The sequence below is a fragment of the Myotis brandtii genome, unplaced genomic scaffold (genome assembly GCF_000412655.1).
Source record: "Myotis brandtii unplaced genomic scaffold, ASM41265v1 scaffold43, whole genome shotgun sequence".
NCBI lineage: Eukaryota > Metazoa > Chordata > Mammalia > Chiroptera > Vespertilionidae > Myotis > Myotis brandtii.
Window position 1 is genome coordinate 2,634,511 of NW_005366455.1, and position 20,549 is coordinate 2,655,059.

Below are 20,549 nucleotides of genomic sequence, written 5' to 3' on the forward strand. Positions count from 1 at the left end.
CTCTTTCTCCCTTCCTCTCTTTCTAAAATCAATAAAAACATATGCTTGAGTAAAGATTTTAAAAAATGGCAGGTGATACCATTTCATACCCTTCACTAGAATAATCTAAAGGCTTTTAACTTTTAAAAAAGAAATCCTTGTTTTCAATAACCAAAACCGCCATGGCTGGAAAATACCAATCTCAGTTGTTTTCATAATCACTTACAAACATTTGTAATTCTTGATGCATATAACTGTCTTCCCGATCTCACTCCCACATCCTCCCACTGTTTATAAGATTTATTTGTACACAGGAAGGGGGGAATTCGTGGATGACACCACCAACAGTGGGTTTAAGGACAAGTAAGAGCTGGCTGCAACTATACCAAGGTAGACTCACATTATACAATACAAGCCATGTCTATGTTATATGCTCAACAAGGTAAGACCTTTTTCAGACTTCCTATTTTTTCATCAAGAAGACTGTATTACATTGTTAGACATTTAGAACATCCGATAATTCTGAAAATTGGATTGTTCTAAGAGTGTTTTCACATGCATGCTCAGAAGGTCAGATCAATATTATAAATTGCTCTATTTTTATACACAATGTTTAAAATTCTGTGGCGATGTAATGACATTTAACAGCCCTTTTGGATGACTAATAATATCTCAAACCAGAGGATACCATTGAGATGACTAATAATTTAAATACCCACATTCAGCTGCAATCCCAAATCAGAAAGGGCTGAGTGAGGTAACAGCATAACGAGCTTTCTTCCTTTTTTCTGTGCCTCATGCCTGATCCTTCCTGTATTCTTAACTAGAAAGGAATATTAGCTTGTTTATCCTTTAAAAGGATATTAAACGGGTTGTTTTAAAAGTTAATTCTAATTTTTTATCACATAACCTCAGATAACACCCATGTGGATATCAGTTCTCTTTACTCTTTTATATGGATTGTAGATATTGCATCATTCTCTAAAGTTGCCTAAATTTCACCACAGGTGTCATTGAAAGAATGATCTAAATACCCTCAAGCCCTATCATCTCTATCTAGTTTCAGATAACTCAGTGGAAGTTACTAGACCCTCATCATTACCAAGTCATCCTTTCTATAAGTCCAAGGCTACTGCCACTATAGCATACCCAAGAGAAGTAGTGCATAATGGTCAAATATTTTCAAAGACTGGAAATGTTTCCTTGACTCTCATTTTCCATCTTTGACTATCATCGATTTTTTCCATGTTCACATTCCTGACATATATAAACTCTTCATAAATAACAACAGGAGGATAAAAAATAGATTAATTTTTTTAAAAACTATGAAGCTAAATACTGGGAAATCTGAGCTAACACCCAGCTCCCCAGAATATGAACAGGTCAAAGGACCTTTCAGAGGTGATGTGAAGGAGGTGAAAGTGCCAACACCTGCTCACCACACAAAGCTCAAAGGAAGCTCTGCAGTAATTTCCACAGACCCCTTCCTGACCCCATTGAGAGACGTGCCTCTCCACAGGAGAGTAACTGACTGGCAAGGAATGAGGAAAGCAACAAACCCAAACAAGCTGTGGGACCCTGGCTCATCCCTCCCTTCCAGGCATTATGGTCTCTTCTCCCCACACTGTGCTTCAGCAAACAGCTAGCTCCATGCATGGAGCCATAACTAAAAAGTAATGAGCAGGGGACTTGAGCACAGATACTGAGGAAGAAAAGAAGGAAGTACCAAAGCCGGGGAGATGGAGGATATATATATCACATCACAAGGAAACAGAGGAAATGATCAGATAAATACTGCTCAAATGGCCTCAAAAAAAAATTACAGAAATGACCTCTTTTTTTAAAAGGAGCTCAGAGAAACATAATAAAAAGAATAGACTAAGATGGAAAGGAAATTAGCAAAGCTCCTGGGGGGAGGGGAGGGACATTACAAGGATGCAAATCAAGTTGGAAAAAGAAAAAAACAGGAATCAATGATAAAATGACAGAGATGACACAGTAGTAGCATATACACATTGTTGATATTCCTGAAGAACAGAAAGAAACACATGGAAGAGGAAAAAAACAGGCAAAAACATTACATAAAATCAAAGAAAGACTTGAATTTGCAGTTCAAAAAGGCAAACCATGTTCCTGGAAAACTTTTTAAAGCACCATTAACACTAAATAGTGTCCTTAATCCTGGGAAAGTTGCTGATAAGGAAAAACCATATAATCGTGTAAGGCAGGGGGGGGGGAAAAAGCTCTCTAAAAGGGAAAACTAGGTTGCCTCAAGCTCATTCGCAGCAATTCTCAACACCCCGACACAATCCCCATAAAGTTCTGGGCGAAGTATGATGCCAAAATTTCATATCCAGCCAAGTATATACTCTTCGAGTACAAGAATAATAAACAAATACTTTCAAGCATTCAAGAATCATGAAATATAATACCCTAAAATCTATCTTGAACAATATACTTTTCAATTAATTCCAGGCAAGCAAAATACAAATAATCCAGGAAGAATGAAGAGACCATGGTAAAAGGACTCCTGATGGGCATGAAATCCCTTAAGAACTGATGCTCACTGTAGGAGCTGTGGTTACTGACCAACATACAGATGTTATAAACCTTGACAATGTAAAGAAAAGTATTATAACACAGGGGAGGAAGAAGGTAAGAAGAAGTAGAAGTATGTTAATTTTTCTTCACTCAAATACACAATCTAGTTAATGATTACAAATAATGTTCTTCACAACTTTATTGGGACTTCTTTTTTTTAGCAGGTAACATCTCTTGTTATGAAGAAATACTCATCTGACCTTCATCAATTCCTTTCATTTCACTTGTTTCTTTGAAAAATTGTATCCTTTTGCTGATAATTCTGAAAGTGGAAACCAGATCTAAACCATCATTGTGAGAAGCCTTAGTTTGCAAATATATACCACTTGCAAATTCAATAACTGGAAGGTTTGATAGTCCCTTTTTCCTCAGCAAGTCACAGGGCTCTACCAACATCTGAAGAGGAAACCTTATGGGAATCATTTGGTACTTAATAGCTCGAAACCTACATTCTCAGTCCCAGAAGACTCATCAAATTTCTGATATACTCATTCTTCTTTTCACTTAATCTTTACTATTGAAATAATTTGAAATATTTAGGGGCCAAGTGTACAAAGTATTACTCAAATGGATAGCTACCTTTATAAAGGTATTCTGTTACAAAATAAAATAACACCTCTTTATTTCCAGGCCTCAGATTCCCGAGCCTCTTAAATGTGGTCAGCATCAAGGACTCACAGCAAAAAGGCTCCTGGAGTCTGTGAAATCACTATTTTAAAGGCAGGACATCTCTTACACTGGCTAGAGAGGACATCAAGTCTTCATTCAAGGTTACTAAATCTTGATTTGCATAAAATGCTAATAATTTTGGTTATTTCTCTTTCTGCAACATTAAGAAGCAACAATATAGTAAGAGCTGGGCTGAAAGGGCAGGTTCCCTGACAGCAAAAGTTATAGCCTACAGCAAGGAAACAGACACGAGATCTATTATATAGCTGGTCAACCAGGCGAAACAATAACCTTGAATATTTTTTTAAAGTTAAATTATATCTAATATATATTCTATCAAACAAACAGGAAAATAACCCATTTTAGAAGGATTCTTTCAAAAATGACTCTTTACTATATTAAGGAATAAGCTTTAGTTACCTGGAAACCCCACTTAATATAAAACAATCCAGTCCCCAGCAACCTTATATAAATGAAAATTCACAATACAAGACCTTTAAAAAATAGCCCGGTATAGGTTTTAGGAGATGGGGGAAAAATAGGTCAAAATTTACATAGCTTCAGCAAACATAAATGTGTAAGTGGAACTGTGATAATTTTGAGTGGTTTTTAAAGAGAACCTTACTATAGTTTTCAATCAAGTGCTTCCATGAATAGAAAAATAGAAAATAAGAGACTGCTTAGAAACCCTTACCCTAGCCATCAAAAAGGCCAAGACCAGAATCAACTTATGACAGGATATTTGCAAAAGATTATTAATGGGCAGGAAATAGAAAGTGCACTTTGTTGAAGTGTCTATTATACCTGTTAAGTGTCTATTATACATGGCGATCTCTTTCACATACCGCACCTTGGTTAGGCCTCCAATCCGTTTCAGTCTACAGTTTAATAAACTCAGGCTCAGAGTAATTCTATGATTTTCCCAAGTGGCAGAATCAGAATGCTATAAACCTAAATCATATTTTTCACCACACCACAGGATTAATTTATTCATCACACAAGTACCGACTGCCCTCTACCTAGAGTCAGGCATGGCTCCAGGTGCTGATGGACCATGTATTCCTTCATCTCTCTTCCTTTTCTCACCTCTATCTCCTCTCAACCAACCTTCAGACAGTGCCTTTTTATCTCATTTATTATAAGAAATCACCCAGCCCAGTCGGCATAGCTCAGTGGTTGAGCGTCGACCTATGAAACAGGAGGTCATGGTTCAATTCCTGGTCAGGGCATATACCTGGGTTGTGGGCTCCGTTCCTAGTGTGGAACCTGCAGGAGGCAGCCAATCAATGATTTTTCTCTTATCATTGATGTTTTTCTTTATCCCTCTCCCTTCCTCTCTGAAATCAATAAAAATACATTTTTTTAAAAAAACAAATCATCCACATAAACTTCATTCTTATCCCACAGGTATCAGTCCCTCTCTTGGTATATGGCATGACCCTTACTTTTAAATAAATATAAATACAATTCTGGAAAGTGAATATGCTTCTCCTTTTTAATTAAGCTAACTTTTCAAATTAGCACGATGACAACATCAGACAACACAGTGCACTGGAAGAGGAAAACTCCATTTCCCTGAGGATCAAAGTAGCTTGACCAAATTAATGCAATCCCAAGGGAACTAATTTATACTGCTTCACCTCATAAGATTTAATCTTATATTTCTGAAATCATTATCCAATAAAAATAAGCAATTAGCTTCCCAACATACTGAGAATAACTATGCCTGGAGGGGGAAAAAAGTCACTTGGTCCATCCCACGAATGAATGGGATCTAAATACTCTACTGAGCATCATGCTTTGCTTAAGAGTAGACCAGGGCAGGCTTTCCGCAGGGCAAGTCTGCAGTACTTCATCAAATTAAGTATATACCTGTCATATCAGCCCAGCTCATACTAATTTGTTGCTTTTTAATGTTATAGCCAGAAAAATAAATAACCAAATTTATTAGTATTTGATGTAAATCAATATTTAATAACCTTGAATAAAGACTTGAGTTCTTCTCTAACCAAGTGTAAGAGATGTCCTGCCTTTAAAATAGTGATCTTATAGACTCCATAAGCCTTTTTGCTTTGTGTCCCAGATGCTGCTCCTGAGTATATGTAGCAGAGAAATTCTTACACTTGTCCATGGGCAACGGGTTCACAGGTCTATTACAATATGGATTGTGGTTGCAGAGAGCCAAAAGGAATCCAGACTTCTCCCCGTGGGGAAAAACCGAAGAGTGCTGGATACACTGCAAAGGGTCTCCTCAGTTAGATATAATGGACGGGAAGTATACAGTTAAAGGCATAGATCTTTAAATGCTGTGCTGAGTAGAGATCTATCGCATAACACTATTTAGATATAATAAAAGTATATGTCCCAAACTATAATATCTCTATTTATAAGAACACATACAAATAAAAGATCATGTAAGACACTTTGGGATGGCTGGCTCATTAGGACAGAGGTGGGGAATTCAGAGGGGGACTGGAAATGACAAGGGTGAAAACATTACACAATATTGAGGCCTTGCCCAGACCAGTGAGAGAGCGTGCCACGAATGAGAAAGATGATGAATGGCCTGAATGTTTGTGTCATAGCAACCACCTGAAGTTCATGTGAAAATTAAAGGGATATCAGTCATAATCATCCAAGTATGGCATGCTATTTACAAGTGCTCGACTTCTTTTCTACCGTTCTTCAAAGTCCATGGAAAATACTGATTTTTACCACTGTTATTTGTTTTACACAATAAAGATTCAATAAACAACATGCTATTGAAAAAAATACATGTTTTTTCTTTAGGAAGAAAATGTTTAAATCATGAAAACACAGAGGAGACATTTTGCTGGCTCACAGGTAACACATGAGAAAATAACTACAACTATTCATAAAATGTTTTTACATAAAATCAGAAGGTGACCTGCTTTGAACAAAGACAATGACCAAATACTTAGCTAACTTAAAGGGCACACACTATATACGAATGCCTGCTGTGTGAATGCAAAAAGAGAATTTTCAATCAGATTTAAATGGTGGGTATGTTAATAATAAATACAATAAATAATAAATCTAAAGGTATGGTACTTTATACTGATGGTTTTTAAATTATTTTTCTATTCACCACCATCACACTCCAAAAAAAAGGGAAGTTAATGTGGTTTTGATAGTATTCTTCTTAAGATAATCAGATCAGATACAGATTAATTTTTGGCATCAAATTTCATTTTTAAATAGCCTAAAATTTTCTCCAAAAAAGACACTTAAAATATGTATACGTAACTGCATTTCAATTCTAACCAGAATGCTAAAATATTTTTTTATATTTCAATGCAATTTTATAAATAAAACTAAATTATAGTTAACACATTGGGTTTTATACCTATTAATGGGTATATTATAAGACTGTATAAGTTCATCTATAAAACATAATGAGAGCAAAAATCTGGCAGAATTCAACCTGAGATTGCTCTCACCTTGCAGAAAGTTCTTACAGACTTCAAAATACCATTTTTTAGACTGCAAAAAGCTTCTACTGTTTCATAGTACTGAACACTGGCAGGGAGAAACTATAAATAACTTCTAACATGCTTAAAAAATAGTACTTTTCAAGTATTGGAAAAATTCTTTTTATAACTTTTCAGTCTTTTCTACTTAGAAAATTACCTATATCCTCATCTTGTGTTCTAGGTGAACACCTGGGAAGAGAATCTTGGCTATTTAAGGGGAGGGGGAGACAACAGAATCTCAGGACAGGAAGTCTCCATAAGCTAGTGACTTGTAAGTACAAAACTCAGACTGGGAGGTAAAAGAATTACAGAAAAACAGAAAAAAAGGACTTGATGAGTCAGCACAGTCTGAGAATCAGCTACCTCAGGCCTAGTGGTGCTCTGGAAAACCACAGAAAACTACTCAGTGGGGATAAGAAGAGATTTAAGAGTCAGCCAGGAAGTGGCACTGCGTGATGTTTAAGGATTTCTCTAACCCCAACCTCTCATCATTCAAAGGAACCTCAGGGAAGAAGCTGCAAGGTGTTCTTGGAGACAGGAACCAAATACACAAACATGCATGTAATAATTTTCATCCAGGTGTCAAAATTAAAGCTCTTTTAATAAAATCTGCAGCCTTTATAAACTCTTCCAAATTTATGGTGGAAATTCAGAAGTTACGCACTTTATCCAATTCAAAAAAAGGTGAGAAACTCACCAGACTCAGCCTCCTTTAATACAAGAAACAAGTGCTTTACAAAGGAAATTTGTATCTTTAAACTCTGAAAAGCCCCAGAATAAGAAATACTTTGCAATGCCGTCCAACTCTCAAAGATAATTTAGATCATGCTTTCTTTGAATAGTATGAAAACATCCTTTAAAAAAAAAAGTGGGAGGTTGCTACATTCAAACCCCTAAATCAAAAGTGTGAAGATGACAGAGGGGTTACCATGGGAGGAAAAGCGTGGCAAGAATGTACCCCCCGGCTAATCACAGACTCGCCTCACGGGGCAGATGACAACAGATCTAGCACAAACCCTTCCTCTCAGGTTCTTGGGCTTCCTTTGATGCCAAGAATAGAGCAAAAACAAGACGGAGGAGAGGAAGGGACATCTACGCTGCTCCACAAAATGCATTGCTACAGTGCTGTTCTCCGTCAAGAGAAACATTCTGGTTCAATTCCAGAGTCTGTATCCGCATTGCTACAGTGCTGTTCTCCGTCAAATTACACCAAGAGAAACATTCTGGTTCAATTCCAGAGTCTGTATCATCCACTGTGCCAGAGCTGAGTCTTAGTCACATAAAAGGTTTTGTTTCCTTCCTAAAGGCCATTTTTCATGAATGTAGCATCAGTAACCAAGCACCACCCATGCTGAGCAACACCTAAGGATTTGTAGGGTTTTGTACTTTGAGAGCCATGTAATTTAATTACCACTTAAAGTGGCCTTCGAGGAAAGAGCTAAAAAGACTGGTTTTCTTTTGGCTCTAGATACAGCTCTAGATACAATGAGTACTCTACACTGGCATTAGCATCTGACCAAGGCATTCAGCAAGCCATACACACGGGCCTTACAGGAAGAAAGAAGAATTTCCTGCATATAAAACAGAAAAATAATGATGTTTCAAACAAGTCATGTGATATTTTAGTTACAGAAAGTACCTCCAAACAGCCTATCTTGAGGAGAACTGTGAAATCAAAACAAGGAAGATGTAGTAGGGTGTTTGTTGATGGTGCCGTGTGCAGGAAACGTTTATTGCCCATAATCTGCAGACTTGGAAACCTTGTCTCAAACTGCTTTTATGAAAAAGAATAGTGAATCGTGTCTCGCAGTTTGCTCATTTTTTATGATTCACCAAATCAAAAAGCACAAAAAGAACCAAGGTGCTCAGAGCTGGATGGAAAGGTAGATTATTTACTTCTGGAAGTATCGCTCTCTCAGTGTTTACACACTGAGGCATGAGTACATGAATGATTTCACAGAAGCAGAGTTAACTAACCCTTCCAAAGGAAAAAGGGCACGTATGCATTTTTAACCTCAGGAAAATGAGTACTTCATTTTTCCAGCTCATAAAACTGCTCCTGGCTATTAGATACCAGTGAGAAAAGCAATGCAAAATAACACCCTGTATCAACAACCCATCGCTCGTATATATCCAGGGAACATTCCATATGAGATATTGACTCACCAGTAAAAATAAATGAGTGCTCAAGAGTTATTGCCCCCTACCCCATCTAAAAGTATTGAAAGTAATTCATCCTTGAATTACTCATCCTTCAAAGCTCAGCTCAACCATCCCTCCTCCTGTTGCTTCCCTTGATCCCACCCTAAATTGTGGTCTCCTTAAAGAGACTACAACTCATTCTTTGTTTCCTCATAATTTAGCATAGTGCAGAGGATAGAGGGAGGGAGGATGAGCAAGGGCTAATAGTTATGTACAGAACCCTTTGCCATTGTCTGAAGCTTTAAAGAGCAAGGCATCTCCTTAGGGTCAAGTACCAAGTCAGTTAGCACTTAATAAGTAAGTATTAACAATAATGAGGAAGGAGCCTCTGATGCAATTAAGTCTCTAAAAAATTCTAGGGATTTACAAGAGACTTAGTCTTGTCCTTGTGCTATGAGATCCTTCTACAATCTACTCCCATAATTTTGTCTATTACCTGTGATGTCATTGGGGCAAAAAGTAAAGGAGGGAGAAATGAAATGTATATTCTACAATGTGTTAGACATTTTCAGCCTCTTATTTGAAAAATATTCCATAAGAAAGACAAATGTGTCTTTAATTTTAAAATTATTTTAGTTGAAATGAGGAATTGAAACTTTGGGCAGAAATGGTCTTTCCCATAGTTTAGTCTATTACCTGTGAAGTCATTTGGGCAAAAAGTAAAGGAGGGAGAAATGAAATGTATATTCTACAATGTGTTAGACATTTTCAGCCTCTTATTTGAAAAATATTCCATAAGAAAGACAAATGTGTCTTTAATTTTAAAATTATTTTAGTTGAAATGAGGAATTGAAACTTTGGGCAGAAATGGTCTTATAGAAAAGCCTATATAGATTGTTTTGTGTTAAGGCACAATTGAAACACTAAAGCACATGGATATCATGGAAATTAAATTAGAAATAATCACTTAAAGAGAGGACTTTTATAAATACATCATAATAAACCATGGTTAGAATTCTAATTTAATAATTTTAACAAATTGGGGAAATGATTCTATATAATGAGTCTAGTCTATAAATCATCCAAAAAAATGGTTCTAGCCCTGGCTGGGTGGCTCAGTTGGTTGGAGCATTGTTCCATGCACCAAAAAGTTGTGGGTTTGATTCTCAGTCAGGGCACATACCTAGGTTGCAAGTTCCATCCCTGGTCAGGCCATGTACGGGAGGCAATCAACCAATACTTCTCTGTCTCTCTCTTTCTCCCTTCTCCTCTCTCTCAAATCAATAAAAACATATCCTTGAGTGAGGATTTTTTTAATGGTTCTAGAAACAACGCAATTCCTATTGGCAGCAGAATTTAATAATTTATTGTTTGGGGCTAGATTTATGCCAGGAACAGGAATAGCAAACAGTTAGCAAAATATAAAAAAGGGAAATAATATAAAATTTATTTCTCGAAGGTCCATTTTTGTAGAGCTTTTCAAACATGACTTCAATGGGATTGTTACTGTTGTGATTAGCTAGTTATTAACAATAGGAAGGAGCAAAAGGGAGGCCAGACATTATAGGCATGTCATTTGGGCAGCTTCACCAGGAAGCTGCAACTTCACACTCCCCAGGGAAACCCTGGTTCATTCCTTGAAGAACACTGGGGGGAAGGAGTCCAACAAAGGGAAGATGAATGCATGGGCATGTAAAGTTGGGGTGACATAGGGAAGATGCCTGTCAGTCAAACCTGGGAAGAGAGAGCATTGGCCAGAGCAGGCAGAGCCACTTCAAGCCCACGAAAATTTGGGAATACATAATCCCCCAACAAAGGAGTTCGCTCTCTTGGCTCTTGGCTCTCTTGTTCCTCTGGCTTTGCTCCTGCCCATGTTCCCTCCATAGCCATGTGGCCTGAAGGACCCCACACGCAATGGACTGATGGACTGCAGCGGAGAACACTTAGCTAGCTTGATGCTGGATTGGACTGTGCAGGCGTGGAATGGAAACTCTGGGCAATGGTGTTAACCCTAGCTCTGCTGAAAGCAAAATGGGACTTTTTCCCTACTGGGATGGAGGGAAACAGGACCTTGGAAACTCCAGGGTTTGATTCCACAGAAATAACACTTTCTACAACATCTCAGCCTCCCGTGCAAGTCTCAGAAAAAAATCCTTTTCTTGTGACATCACAAGAACCCAACTTCCCCAGCAACCGATGGGGACATGGAGAGCTCCCCACTTATAACAGGGTTACTTCATCACTGAAAAATGTCTCAATTCCCTGAGTTTTGATCCTGGTTCTGTCACTTGGTAGCTGTGTGGTTTTATTAATTTCTCCAAGCCTGTATTTTCTCCCACTCCATGCCTCACCTCTCTTGCTTAGGCTCTTCACAATCTCTAACCCTCAAACCTTTGTCTGGCCAAATCTTAAGCTTTAGTCTGAGCTTTGACATTTAGCTCCATAGACACTTAGTTTCTTATCCACTCTCACCCTCCCACGAGGGATAAAAGCCCACCACAAACTTCTAACTATAATTTAAATGCCTGTAGAGCTGTCTTTTTCCCTGCATTGTTCTGTAAGCTGCATGAGGGAAGCATTTCTCTCTGGCAACTTCAAGAGTGTCTGGCATTTAGCTGGTACTCAATAAACATTTCTGAAATAAAAAGTGTTTGGAATGGTTCATAAAAGGCTTCAATCAATGGAAATCTATCGATCAATCCACCGAGGTTAGAAAGAGCTTTGTGCATTTGGCTTTCACAGAAGGTCAATATGAGAAGTCCATTTAAGTAACATTCTGGTCATTCACAAAACCATGGTTATGGACATTAACCATTATGCTACTGAATGTCCTGCTACATCGAACTAAAGAGATAAATTTCTCCTGGATAGGAAAACATTTATCTCTCTAGACAGACAGATAAACTTCATTTATCAGATAATGGGGATTATATATACCCCAGTATGTGGTCTTCCTCACTTAACTGTCAGAAAAATAAGATCTAAATTCAGTAACTACTGTAAATAACTCATTGACAGATGCCTAGTAACACCAAATCCTGTGTAATTTTTAATATTTTGCCATGATTAACTTCTGCTGCAATTTTTATACATTAATTTGTCTTCAAAAGACCAAGAGTTCTGAAGAATAAATCAAGTTCAAGTTTTATTCGCCTTTATTCTGCATTGGGATAAACACCTGCAAAGCGTCTCTTTTAATCCATCAGTCAAGAAATAGTCCTTTAATTCACTAGATATGTCTTTTATATCCTAAATTAAATAAACAGTACAATGCGATCTCATTGACAATTAGATAGCTTTGATTTTGCTAGAAATTCTTAATGCCTTTTTTTTCCTCCTTGGTGCTAGCTAGAGGCTAGAGCCACAGACTCTCCCCTTCTAGGCAATCAGTTTTCTCATTTGAGACTTAGTGAATCTAAGTCCAGCTCCTGTGGCCCTCCTGATTCCCTCAGCCTGGTGTTTATTTTTCCCTTCATCCACAATAATTATTATCAACAGGCAAGAGGGCATGGGGGTAAGGAAGTCACTTACTGCAGGTAAAAGCAAACATCCACTGCCCTTCACCACCCAAAAGTTATACGAGATCACATCCACCTATGAAAATCAAGACTCATGCATAAATACCAATGGTTTCATAGTCATTTTATTTTTACTGCTTCTGCTATTATTATGTTTTATAATTATATAATTATATATAATTATGTTTTATATAATTATAAAGGTCATTATCAAACCACTTTAAAAGGAGGTCAGATACACCATTCCCCCCCCCCTAAAAAAAAATTAGAACTAGAACCTATTTAGGCAATCCTTAATTTATTATAAATTTTTTCAAGAATTTCTGGACCTGATCTACCAGCATAAAGATGCATCATCAAAAGATAATAATAATGATTACACCCAAACATTCAATAATTCTTCAATCAGAATTGCCCAAAGAGACCTAATAGGTATGCATTTGATCAGAAAAAAATATGGCAAAAAGAAGAGCTAATCAAAATGCTTAGAACTAGAAAGGAAAGGACGCCTTAAGGAGAGAAAACCCCACAGCAACTCATCTCTGCCAGCACAGGAAACCGTAGACCACTACTGGGCCTCTAGGACAAATAAAAAGCAATATTCATCTACATCCTATTACACATCACAGTGGCAATCAATACTTATGGCATCTTTGGGGATCTTTGCCTCTAAAGATTCCTTATTATCACAGCTAATACCAAAACTACCAAAATAGTTCCACTCTTCCTAACGTACATAAAGGTAAAAGAGACCATAATCTCTCAAAATGCATGAAGAGATTATAGTAAGAGTATTAACTATGAGAGACAAACAGATTTACCCATTACCAGGAGCAGCTTAATGCTGAATGTCTCAATGCAATAAGTAAGCAATAAATGAAAATTAGGATGGCTATAAATTTGCCTTAACGAAGTACCACTGGTGACTTAAACTACAGAAACTTATTTCCTCACAGTTCTGGAGGCTACAAATCCCAGATCAAGGTGTGGGCTGGGTTGATTTCATTCTCCTAGGCTTGCAGATGGCCACCTTCTCGCTGCGTCCTCACATGGTATGTGGTATTTCCTCTGTGCACACACATGTCTATGTCCAAATTTCCCATTCTTACAAAGACACCAGTCATATTGGATTAGGACCCACCCTAAAGACTTCCTGTTAACTTAATTACCTCTTTAAAGTCCTTATTTCCAAATATGGTTCCTCGCTGAGGTTACTGGATGTTAGAACAACATATGAATTGCGGGGGGGGGGGGGGGCGGGGGGGACACAATTCAGCACATAACAGATGGCTGGCTCAACAAATAAGATTATTTTAAGTTGGGGCCTTCTGCATTTTCTTTATATTGTTAAAAACTGACTCAAATTGTTCAATTCTTTTTTTCTCACTTAATCTGAACAGATGAGCAATCATTAGGATTATGCCAGGCTCACTTGTAAATTGATAGTCCAATGCTGTGATCAAAGCAGCCACATAAGAAGACTCCAGATGGACAGCCCATGCTGAATGCCAGCACGTGACTGCCTCTCCCCAGGCCTCGGGTTACTCGGCTGTAGAATGGAGATTATCACAGGGTTATTAAAAGAACTTAAATTTAAGAATGTGGGTAAAGGGCTTAGCACAGTGTCTGTCACCATCATAACTTTTATAATAGAAAGCCTTCCTGATGCAGATCCCTCAATAAAGGAAATAAAGCATTTAGCCTGTGAGTTAGCAGCATCTTGAAGACACGAAATCCTGAAATGCAGAGCTATGCTACCCATCATGCCTAACTCCATCGGGCTAAAACCCAGAGAGCATGTCTTAGCTGGGGAAGGGAACCATCACTGCAGGTCAGTGCACATGTCTCTGCATAGGAGAGCGTTGTAGTTGAGGTCTGTGTACTTCGCTGAACTGGGGATGCTTCATTAATTTTCCTTTTCTAACATTCCTGGCAGCCCAACCTCAAATGTCACCACTATCTACATATGTATGACAAAGCTAAACCTAGACATGACCCAGATCTAGCAGTATCTCCCCATGGGGTTTGTCAGAGGTTACAGAAGGTTTAGTATTTGTTGGGATACCAGTCATCCTCTATGTTTTCGCCAAAAAGAGTATGTACACAAAATGATGGAGCTGAGTAGGACAAGGTTTAGCCCCCAAATACAACTTTCCTAACAAGTGAGAATGTGGCTGGCACCTTCGACTACAGAGGTAGACTGATTCAACCTCGCTACCCAATTGCAAAGCAGAGGAGCTAGAACAGGGGTGGACAAACTTTTTGACTCGAGGGCCACAATGGGTTCTTAAACTGGACCAGAGGGCCGGAACAAAAGCATGGATGGACTGTTTGTGTGAACTAATATAAATTCAAAGTAAACATCATTACATAAAAGGGTACGGTCTTTTTTTTTTAGTTTTATTCATTTCAAACGGGCCGGATCCAGCCCGCGGGCTGTAGTTTGCCCACAGCTGAGCTAGAATGACGACAGCCAAGTACCTGAATATTTGTTCGGACTGCTGAGTGGACTCTGCAGGCACCAAGGGATTCCCATCTCTCCCATGAGCAGATATTTTAATATATTTTTATTGATATCAGAGAGGAAGGGAGGTAAGCAAGCCTACGGGTCTCTCCCCCTTTGGAGGAACAAGCAGTGGTCCAGAAAAGGGTGGGACTGCTTCACTAGAACTTCTCTGAGAAAGTAGAAAGGTTCCCAGGGGTCTTCTTCTCCTGGGTGGTGAGATGAGGATGCAGGGAGAGAAGCAGAGAGTATCTTCATGATGCGGCTACACATCTCCAGTGGTGCCCGCGTTACACAAGGCCCTGCTTGGGAATTATCCCTCAGCCATCACCCTCTCAGGGAAATGGAGAGACAGAGAAGAGCATCCTCCAAAGACACACCTGTTCATCTCAAGGCTTCCCTGCATTTCCCCTAGAGCAGCCCATTCATGGAAGAACCCTCTGCTCACACTGCACTGTGGAATGCACACCATAAACGGCTGATAATTGCTCATGCACAACGATTTTAGCTCAGCACAGGCTTGACAATAATAGGGATACAACTTTTCGCCCTTTCTCCAGCCTCTCAACCAACATCAGAATTGTTTTTCTTCATTCAGCCCCTGATGAAGCCAAGTCCTTCCTCTCCAGGTTTCGGGGCCACTCCTCGGTTTTAGGCTATCGCATCCAATGCTGATGTCTTACACCGATTTCCCCCAGGCAGAGCTCTCCTGTACAGTGTTCAAGGCAAATGTACAGGAGAGGCTCATACAACCCCCACAGTCTCTCACTAGAGTATTGTTCTCTTAGGAACACGCTGATGCTTTATCAACCAAGGCTTTACATCTGATGCCTCCTTAGACTGCTTTCCCCTCCACGCCGGGCAGAGGTCAGAAGGATTACAGGGATTCACTGCACAGTAAGCAGGAGAGCACGCTGAGGGCCTGAGCAATCACATCAGACACAGCCAGGTGGCCTGGGAAGTTAAATATCCAAATATCCAGTGACTTGCAAGTCTTGTCATGTTCTTTAATGTCTGCCTAGTGAAGAGCTGCAGGACAAGTGGAGGAGTACCAAATGCATTACAAATATGTTTCCAACTCAACATAAGTATGTTGTCTAAATTCTTAGTGCTCATTACCTTCAGTGCATTTCAACCATGGGCCTGTCAGATTGTCTCTAATTTTTTCTCCAGTCCACTCTCAGTATACCACCCTCTTCTCACTTACAAAAAGAGTGGGGAACAAAGACTCATTGTGCTGCTTTTATGAGAGCATAAACTCCATGAGATCAGCAACTCTCTTCTTCACTGCTGAATCCCCCAACATCCAGCCCAGTGACTGCCTTGCTGTGGTAATAATAATGAACCATAAATATAAATATTTGTTGAATGTATTAGTCAGCTCAGGCTGCCACAACAAAACATCATAGACTGGGTGGTTTAAACAACAGAAATGTATTTCTCACACTTCTGGAGACTAGATCCAAGAACAAGATGCTGGCTAATTCAATTCCTGGTGAGGACCCTCTTCCTGGCTTGCAGACAGCCGCCTTCTTGCTGTGTCCTTACATGGGGGAGGGAGGGAAGGAGGGAGAAAGGGAGGGAAGGAGGGAGGGAGCGCGACTGAGCGCACGTACAAGGGAGGAAGCTCTCTGGTGTCTCTACTTATAAGAACACTAATCCTATCAGATCATGGCTCCACCCTATGATCTCACTGAACCTTAACTACCTCCTTATAGGCTCTACCTCCAAATAGTTATGTTGGGAGTTAAGGTGTTAAGGTTTCAACATAGGAATTTTAAAAGGACACATTCAGTCCACAACATTGAACATGTCTTTCCAATTAGCAGACATGTGTAAGTACCACACATTATCTCATTTAATCTTTACAATAACCTACAGCTTAGGAAGGACGCTAAAGCTTAAGAAAATTACAGGGTGGGGCAAAAAATAGGTTTACAGTTGTGAGTACATGAAACATGAAGTTTTAGTCTTATATTATTATTTATTAATTATCATATTATTTTCCACATGAACTGTATTCCTACTTTTGCTCCACCCTGTATATTCATACAATGAGAAATTATTCAGTTACAACATAGGTGAACCTTGAAAACATTATGCTAATAAAAGAAGTCAGTCACAAAACAAAAGTCATATAAATCTATTTATATAAAATGTCCAGGATGGGCAAAACCTTAGAGACAGAAAGTAAATGAGTGGTTGCCAAAGGCTTGGGGGGGAAGAGAATGAGGAGTGGCTGCTACAGGTAGGTACAAGGTTTCTTTTTGGGGCAACAAAAATGTTCTGGAATTAGATGGTGGTGATAATTGCACAACTCCTAATATAATAAAAGCCACTTCAAAGGAGGAAATTTCATGTGAACGATATCTCATGCTGTTACTATAAAAAGTTGAGAAACTTGCCCAAGTTCACAAAAGTAGTAAATGGCAGCCCCAGATTCAAACCTAGGTCTGTCTGACTCCAGAACCTGTGCTTTCAACCATGACATTGCTCTGATCACAGTTATTCCCAATACACATTTGCTGAAGACACCAGCAAATTTAATTACAGGTAATATGGGCTATGGCATAATTCCAATCATACACATAGGGAAGACAATCCTCAGATCCCTCCCCCCCCACCCGACGCCCTGGATTTCAAAGGATCGATAAACATTAAGAATTATTCATCTCCTAATCCTTTTTAAACCTTCTGTATATTGAAACAGTGGTTATTCCAGAGGGAAAAAAACAAAACAAAATTGAAAAGGAGGGTATCGTAAAAGGGATATGACCAAAGGTCCTCTAAGGCCACAATCAAGACCTTTTGGGCCAAATAAAATGATGGCATGGCATCCATGCTTACTGCCCAATGCCTTCCCACCCAAATGCCTCACCATGGACAATGTTCTGGCTTCCTGGTTCCTCTTTGGTCTTGTCTCCTCGGTCTCCCACCATCCCCTGTCCCCCACTGCACTCCAGTCACACTCGCCTCTGTCCTTCTTGAACATTCCCTATTCTCCTCAACACTTGCTGTCTTACAGTCCCAGCTGTGAGGAACCCTTAGCCTTCCAGCCTCATGGGGTGGCTCATCTTTGACAATCAGGTCTCAGCTCATTGTCTCTCCTCAGACAGACCTTCTGGCTTCTGTGACATTTAAATAACATCAGCCACCCCAACCCACAGTCCCTCTCCATTACATAGCCCAGTTGTATGTCCTTCAATGCACCTGTCTTTATTTAGCGGTTCACCATCTGCCTTTTCCCCTGGAATGACGCTCCATCAGGGGAGGTAGGGACCTTGTCTATCTTGTTCCCAGCAGCATCAGCACCTACAGCAGCCGCTGGCATAGAGCAGATGTTCACTCAATGTTCAAGGAAGAAATAAATAAAACCCACACCTCTGCCCTAAGATGCCTCATCAAGCCAAGGCCTCCATTGTTCAATCTATGAGAACACAAACTCAAAAAGACTCTCCTCTCAGGAACTCACATGAGGGTAATTTTCCCAAGCTGATGGTCCAGCCCTGGTGAGGACATTAACCATTTAGATTCTGTGGTCACCACTTTGATTAGTTTATTTTAACACATTGCGCTCCAGTAGTTTTATTGCTAGCTTTACCCAATGGCCAGATAAGTTTCTATTGAATGAGCACAAAAAACGTTTTAGAAAGTATCATACTTTAAAAAGATATTAGCTTGTAAGAACATGTAATAAATAACTTCAAAATGCAATGGGTATTTAATTTTAATGCGTGCTTTTCACATTTATGTAAAACACTGTGTAATATGAAAACACGAGAATGCTCATGACCCGCCTGCAATGTGTTAATATCTCTATGCTTTCTCTCTTTCACCGAGCCCATATACTTATCATATACCTTTTGCTTTTTCCCTCCTCCAATGATTTTAAATTGTTGTAAATAGCCTGGCTGGCATGGCAAAGTAGTTGAGTGCTGATTTATGAACCAGGAAATCATGGTTCGATTCCCAGTCAGGGCACATGCCTGGGTTGCGAACTCGATCCCCAGTGTGGGGCACGCAGGCGGCAGCCTATCAATGATTCTCTCTCATCATTGATGTTTCTATCTCTCCCTTTCCCTTCCTCTCTGAAATCAATAAAAATATATATTTAAAAAACTAAAATTGTGGTTAATCGTGTGGCAATGACCACCCAATAATAGGTATGAGATTCCTCTTTCCTCAGAAGCTCTTTTGGTTCCTCCGTGACTCATTAAAAATTTCTCTGGCCCAGCAAGTGTGGCTCAGTATCGTGGTTGAGCATCGACCTATGAACCAGGAGGTCACAGTTCGATTCCTGGCAGCCGATCAATAATTCTCATCATGGATGTTTCTCTCTCTCTCCCTCTCCCTTCCTCTCTGAAATCAATAAAAATATTTTTCAAAAAAATTTCTCTGACTCTTTAAGTTTATTCTAATGTGGATCAGACTTTTTAGTTAATCCCAGCCGTTGAAAGTTAGTTAAACCAGAGACCCACCCTGGTCAACACATGTCACATGTTTATAAAGTACAATTCCCCTGTCTCCAGGTCATTTCGCACACCCATGTTGTCCTCAGATGGCTCAGAAATCTGCACAGGGGAGATGCCACATGATTAGACCTCTTGTGGCCTCACTCCCACTGCATTTACTTATTTTTTTTCAATCTTTATTGTTGGGAGTATTACAGATGTCCCCCTTTCTCCCTCCACTGTCCCTCTCCACCTGGTTCCTGCTCCACCCCAGGCCTTCACTACCCTATTGTTTGTGTCCACAGGTAATGCATATATACATATGAGTTCTTTGATTAAGTTCTTCCTGCACCACCCCAACCCCCATTCCCTCTGAGATTCATCAGTCTGTTCCATGTTTTCATGCTTCTGGTTCTATTTTATTCATCAGCTTATTTTGTTCATTAGATTTCTTGTTCATTTGGTTTTCAGATTCATTTGTAGATATGTATTTATTGCATTACCTCACGGTGTCCCTCAACACTTTCTGAGAATTGAACTTCTGTTTATTCCCCTTCACTTTTCATGGTCTAGGACAGTGGTCGGCAAACTCATTAGTCAACAGAGCCAAATATCAACAGTACAACGTTGAAATTTCTTTTGAGAGCCAAATTTTTTAAACTTAAACTATATAGGTAGGTACATTGTTATTAACTTAATTAGGGTACTCCTAAGGCTTAGGAGAGCCACACTCAAGGGTCCAAAGAGCCACATGTGGCTCGCGAGCCGCAGTTTGCCGACCACAGGTCTAGGAGATAATGGACAAGCACTTGAGCGTTACATACAAGATCTTCCAAGACTTGAGCTGTCTCTAAGCCCACGTCTCCTGACTCATTTCCCTTGCCTCAATCTTGTAATTTACCATGAAATTCAACAAAAGACTCATTCTACTTTAACACACCACACTGCTCCCTGGCCTTGCCTACTTAGCACACACTATCTCCTCTAGTACATATACCACAGCATTCCACGTTTATCTCTAGTACAGCAAATTTCACTCATCAAAAATTATATATTAATCTGATGACCTTACCCAACTAAACTGTAAACTCCTAAAGGCAAGGATTATTCATAGCAGGTGCTCAACTTGGTTCCTTTGCACGTCAAATATTAGTGATAAGTAACTTAATGATATGTTTCCAGACCTGTACAT

At 39.3% G+C, this 20,549-nt stretch overlaps 1 protein-coding gene across 1 annotated transcript in view; it reads right to left on the minus strand.

Annotated features, from left to right (window-relative positions):
- ADAM23 (ADAM metallopeptidase domain 23) overlaps nucleotides 1–20,549 on the minus strand; it is a 149,172-nt gene that overhangs the window by 91,730 nt on the left and 36,893 nt on the right. The gene's annotated exons all lie outside the window — the stretch shown is intronic.